At 53.2% G+C, this 6,000-nt stretch overlaps 1 long non-coding RNA gene across 1 annotated transcript; it reads right to left on the reverse strand.

The window, feature by feature from the left end:
• Positions 1–2,497: 2,497 nt before the first annotated feature.
• Positions 2,498–4,072, reverse strand: LOC135327333 (uncharacterized). The gene is made up of 2 exons (XR_010387445.1): positions 3,700–4,072; positions 2,498–3,084 (listed from the first exon to the last, which is right to left on the reverse strand). It is a non-coding gene; the product is annotated as an uncharacterized LOC135327333 (long non-coding RNA).
• Positions 4,073–6,000: the final 1,928 nt, after the last annotated feature.

The following is a 6,000-nucleotide window of genomic DNA, read 5'->3' on the forward strand; positions in this document are numbered from 1 at the left end:
GTATGATGATATAACTTTTTGGAAACAATTAAGTTCAGTGTCAAGTAACTGTTGCCCTCCGGAAAATGATGATCTGGTGGTCCGAATCTGTCCGGTCTCTTTGTCTGCACAAGCTCAGTCAGGGCCTGGCATGTTCTGCAACAAGGCACAAAGGTCAAAATGCTCCGCATGGGTGTTATGTAGGTGTACATCAGCCATAACCTCACTCCTCCAACCTCACTCTCAGTTCCCTTTGACACAGGGAGGAGGCTAGCCTAAGAGTGATTACATTGGCTCCTGATTGCCATTAGATTATACACATAGCGGGTTGGTCTTCCTTCAACTGCTATATGGAAAGATTACACTAGATGGTCCAGTGCATGGCCTGTTGTTTCACTTACTTCCAGGGGTTTTATTCCAGAGTTGTCAGGAAGGCAGGTAATGCTGGTATAGAACACCACATACACACAACCGAATCTACAGACTAGCCTCATAATATAGGCTGCCACGGAGAAAGCATCCTGTTCACTGTTTTGTCTTGTTTTGCTCTCTGCCAAGTGATATATCTTAGTGACAAGTTACTCTAGCCGTGCAGCATTGCTTTTAATGCCATAAAGTGTCATGGGGTGTAAGCATGTGTTAGGACAATGGTTAGAGCTAATGTTAAAAGCTAAATGCATTGCAGCTGTATGCAAGCTGGTCTAGATTAAAGACAACAGCCTTGGAAGTTTCTTGTTAAAAAAGTCACTTAGAATTTTTTTGTGCAGATTAATATTGTTATGGACATTAGAGCCTCCAACAGTCATTTTCCAGTAATACAGCTTTTTGTAATTATTTGACACATTAAAATATATGCCTTGCAGACAGCAGTTCTAATGTTAGCATAGACATATCAAAGTAGATTTTATTAAACTCTGCTATGGAGAATACAGGGTTTTGTTTTAAAAATATATCTTGGAATTATTAAGGTGTTTTATTCAATGCACTGAAGAATGAAATTCCACTTCTAATGTATTATATCGTGTTTGGGTTGCTGCAACATCAAAGTGTCCTTAGAGAGTGAAGCCAAGAGTTGCAGACGTGGGTGCCTCAGTTTAGATATCGAAGAGCACAATTAGGCACCTGCCTGAAAATGTCCTGTTTTATAGAGGTTCTGATCACCTGCTGCTTGTCTTAATATCACTTTCCTGGCTAGAGGATGCACTGTCAGCAGCAATGGGAGGAGCAGATACTGGTCTAGTGGTTAGTTCAGTCAGAAATCTTGGTTTCCTTTCCTTGATCTTCAGCAAACCAGCTGTGAGACCTTGGGGAAATCCCTTATCTTCTCCTTGCATCAGGTTACTTATCTGTAAAGTAGATAAACGAATAACACTGCACCTCTCGAGGGTTTTTTGAAGCTTATTATACAATTGTAACTGCTTTGAGAGGGAAGTCATTATAAAAACAGCAGTGTTAATGTTATAACATGAAGGAGCCCCACTCTGCTCCATGAGAATTAGTAGAGCTCTGTTATTTCCTCTAGCAGAAGCAAGGATTTGGCCTATACTTGAATGACTTGCATTTGTTTTTCTACTTGAAGAGTAGCATATAGCTAAGAGATAGCATTACAAGGGAAGCTCATTCCTGTCTGTGTGTAAATATTTAGCAGCTGAACAGGCACTATTTAGCAGAGCACAGTTTTTGCTTGGGACCTGTGCGTCCCTCCACATTGTCTAAGGACATTAGCACAGACTCATTCAAGCTGCTACAGATGAGAAGATACACAGAAATTGCTGGATCAAAATCCTCTCCATATAAGCATACACATCTAGAATTTATTTTACTGAGCAATTAAATGTTTAAGATAAATATCCCTGGGAGAGCAGGGTTGTTTGAGGTTTTATGGCATATCTCATTAAGGGCTCAGTTCTGAAATCTTAATCCAAGCAAAACTCCCCATGTGGAGGCTTAACACTGCAGCAAAACTTTGTGTTTCGTATTCAGCTTGGTAGATATGTGTGGTTGTATCAATAGATTTGAGGGCAGGCTTTAAACAGGGGAGTGAAGCAAATGAAACTTTGCCTAAAGAAGAGGAGCCCTTCCTAGAACAATTTATTTACATTAGGAATAACTCTTTGATCAGACAGGTCATGGTGAGGGGGTCTTAGATAACCCCTTTGTTTCCAAAACACACTGTTTTCTGAATTTCATCTGCTAAGTTTGTTAATGAAAAATTAAAAGTAAATAAATGTCAGATAAACCTTATTCGTAATTATTTTGGAGTGGTATGATCGGTAAAACTGCAATCTACTCCAGCTACGAGATTTTTGGCAAAATGGTTGCCTGCAGTTCAACTGCAAAAGCTTTTTTGAAGGACATGTGAGTAGTAAGAATTGTCCAGAAAATAATCTGATTTTTAAGTCCAATCGACACCTGCAATTATTTTCTTAAAATTGCCTTTTTTTTCTGTTAAACAAATGAAAGGTGCGATAAAAAAGTGACCAGATCAGAATAAATAAATAAGCACATCTTGGCCAGGTTTCTTTTTCTAAAGACAAAAGGAGGTGGCTTTAGCATGCATTTATTGTGCTTTGCAAGAGAGAAATTCCTCACAAACACTTATATTTGAGAGCAAACAACTGTTCCCTGAGTAATCAAAAAGAAAAAAAAGCAAAAAAAAAAAAAAAAAAGCACAGAGTCTTAATGCCCCAGTGTTTTACCCATAGGTCTGCTCTTTTTAGGAGTTTGTTTTCTGGTGGTGGCAATGATGGTGCCTAGCACTATCATGCTTTGGAGGAAGGGGCGCTGGGTGAGCCGGCATGTACCTGTTGCGCTTCCCTGCGACGGCCGGCATAGGAGTTTGTGCCAGGCTCATGAAAGCACAGAGCCGCCCGCAGTAGATGCCTTGCACTGGCACCGCAGCGTTTGCTCAGCTTTAACTCTATTGATTACTTCCTGGTTTTGCTTATTTAGTTGCTTTAGTGTAGTTGGTTTAGCAAATAAATATTAAAGGGGGAGACGCGGTCCACGTGCTCCTTGGGAAAACATTGCTTTTCCTCCCAAAGAGAGTTTTCATGTCGCTTCCAAAAAGCTGCACCCGGATCTCCCCTGCTCCTCCACCTGGTACTGTAAAAAAAAAAAAAAAGTATTTATAAAGAGGTAATTTGCAGACTCATGAGCCCCCTGACACCACCCTCCCTGCGCAAAAGCTCCAGCACTTCACAGCGCCGGGCCGGTGCCCTGGGGGGGTTCTAGGCTGGGGCAGCACCGGCGTGTGCAGGGGGGGAAACCTGCGGCTGGGGGGGGAGGGTCCCGCTACGGCCGGGCGCGGGTCCCCGGTGCCGAGCATCCTCCTCCTCATCCTCCTCCCCGCCCGGGCGGGCCCCGCAGCGGAGCGGCCGCGGGGAGGGCGGGCGGGCGGGGGGGCCCGCAAGGTCCCGGTCCGCCGCGGGTACCGCCGGTGATCGCCTCCCCGTGGGAAACGGGCTCGGAGCGGAATAAACTCTCGCAGAGTAAATAGCCAAGGAAAAGGCACTTCGGGCAGGCCGGTCCCGGGTGGAAGCGGACGTTTTCCTTCTCCTCTCCCACTCTCCGTTTCTGCTCTCTTTCCGCACCACCCGCAGCAGCTGGGGTGGAGGGTCCGGCCGCGGTAGGCAGCCAGGCTGCTCCGTCCCGCGGAGATAAAAGCAGTAAACACGCCCCGAAATCAGCCGAAGAAAAATCTCCTAAAAACAGACGCACCTCCTCTTCGCCGGCACCAGCCTCCCAAAACTACCCGCAGCAAAGCGGTCCGCGGGGCGGCCTGTGCCTGCGCGCCCCTGGCTCTTCTGCTGCATCCTTTCCCGTTTCTCTCCGGTTTGTTTCACTCGCTGTCTCCTGCCGTGTTTCGCCCCTCTTCTCCCCGCGGCGGGCCGGGAAGGGAGGCGGTCGCCAGCGCTGCTGGGGCCGCGACGGGGCGGGCGGCGGCACCTGCCGGTGCGGGGCGCGGGGGCCGGCGGGGCCGCGACGGGGCAGGCGGTGAGGCCGAGGCAGAGCGACGCCGTCCTGAACCTCTCCTTTTCCCCTCTAACATCGTCGCCGGGAGGCGGGACGACTCGTCCGCGCCGGGAACTGAATTTGGGGAGAGGCTGGGGGAGAGGCCGGGGAGAGACGTCTTTCCCACCGTGCCGGGGAGCAACGACGGGGCAGGAGCGGCGGCTCTGCGGGCCCCACACCCGGAGCCGCTGGTTGGGCAGAGATTTCCCCCCCTCCACGGGCACCGGCCAGCCGCTCGGCTCCCCCTCCCCCCCCCAAAAAATATATATTGAAATAAAAAAGATGGCCAAATGCGATTTATGTGACGATGAGCCGGGGGAGCCCAGCCCGGAGTGTCCGCCCCGCAGGGCGGCGCTGGGTGAGGCAGGAGAAAGAAGAGAGCAACGGGGCAGGGGGCAATGCTGAGCATCCCGGGCCTGGAGCCCACCCTGCGAGGAGGCAAACCGTCCTGGCTGGAAAGGGCTCGGTGACACGGGTGTAGCCGAAACGGTGCCACCAGCAGCGGGGTAGGGGGGCGGGCAGGGCTTCGCCCCGTCCGGTGCTGGGCTGTGGCGCACGGGCAGGGACCCGCCGTGCCCATGAGACCAACCGAAGGGGAAGGGGCTCTGCGGCGACCCCCTCCAGTTCTGCTCGAGGAGATTTCCCTGCGAAATGCGCTGCCGGGCCGAAAACCAAAAAAAGAAAGGGGGAAAAGAAAAAAAAAACTGTACATGTCTTTGTTTTAGAAAGGACTGTTTTGCCCGGAGAGGGAGGCGAGAAGAGGTGAGTGGGAGACGTTTTCCCAGCCTGATCCTCTCTGGGGATCGGCGGGGGGGGAGCCGGTGCCTGCGAGTGCGGGGGGCTCCGGGCCGGGCCGGGGGCTGGGGAGCAGCGCTGGGCCTGAGGCGGGCAGGGGGTTCCCTCGTCATCCTTTTGGCCTCAGTCCGTACGCGATTTTTCGCGTCAGAAAACAAACGGCGATAAGGGGCAATTTGGACCCCTTTGGTGCCGGAATTGCTCTGTAAGCAGGCGGGTGGGTCCTGGCCCGGGGCAACGCAGGGAAACAGGGGGAGACTCCCAACTCGGGGACCTCAGGGTGCAGCTCAGACGGGGCGGGCGGGTGTTTCAGACCCCTGCGCCCCCGCACGCCGCGGTTCCCCTCCGGGCTGCTGCGGAGAGGATCCTGCAAGCGCCAGGGTCGGGAAACCCGAGCTAAAACCCGAAGCACGGTCACCAAACGCCACGGGCAGGGGAAAGCGAGCGCCCCCGCAGCCCCCGGGCCCTGCGCTACGCCGACTCCATGCCCTGCTCCTCGACGGCCTAAAAAAGACCTAAAAAAGACACTGATCCAAGGTCAGACCCATACTCCACCCCGCCAAACCGCCCGGCTACCGCCCTGCGGGGCTGCCTCTGTCGGTCTGGGGGGGGGGTCTGCCCCCGCCGCAGCTCACCGGGGCAGAGAGGGGCTGCGGGAGCTCGGGTGCTGCCCGGGGGAAATATCACCGGGGGTGAGGAGCGATGGAGACATGGAGAAGATCCCAACGGGAGGCTACCAGAAATGGGTCACCCAAGTTTAGCGGGAGCATTTCAGTAAAGGACAAGTTCAAATCGGATTAATCCTCCTTCCCGCAAAAATAAGTAAAAAACGCCCCGGGCCGCGTTTGGGGAAGGTCGGCTTCCCTTGATCGTTTTGTTTCCCCTAGACACCCCGCCACCGCCCGGCCACTTGGAGCACCTCCATATCCCACTTGTGCTAGTTTAGCCCCCACCCCCACCCCCCCGCCCGCAGGTCTCTGGGGCTGCTGTTGTTGGGGCTCCACCATTGCTATGATCGTTGTTGTAGCTCCGGCTGCAACTTGCCGCCGAAAAAAATCGGGGCGGGGGGAGAATTTCTGGGGGGGACCCGGCCCTCCTCCTGGCCGGCCGCAGCACCCGGGCTGCCCGAGCTGCCCTGTCGGGGCGCCGGGGGGGCCGCAAGCCCAGAGCCGGGGGGTCCCGCGGGGCCGGGCCGGGCCGGGCCGCCCCCCC

Source organism: Dromaius novaehollandiae, chromosome 2 (genome assembly GCF_036370855.1).
Source record: "Dromaius novaehollandiae isolate bDroNov1 chromosome 2, bDroNov1.hap1, whole genome shotgun sequence".
NCBI lineage: Eukaryota > Metazoa > Chordata > Aves > Casuariiformes > Dromaiidae > Dromaius > Dromaius novaehollandiae.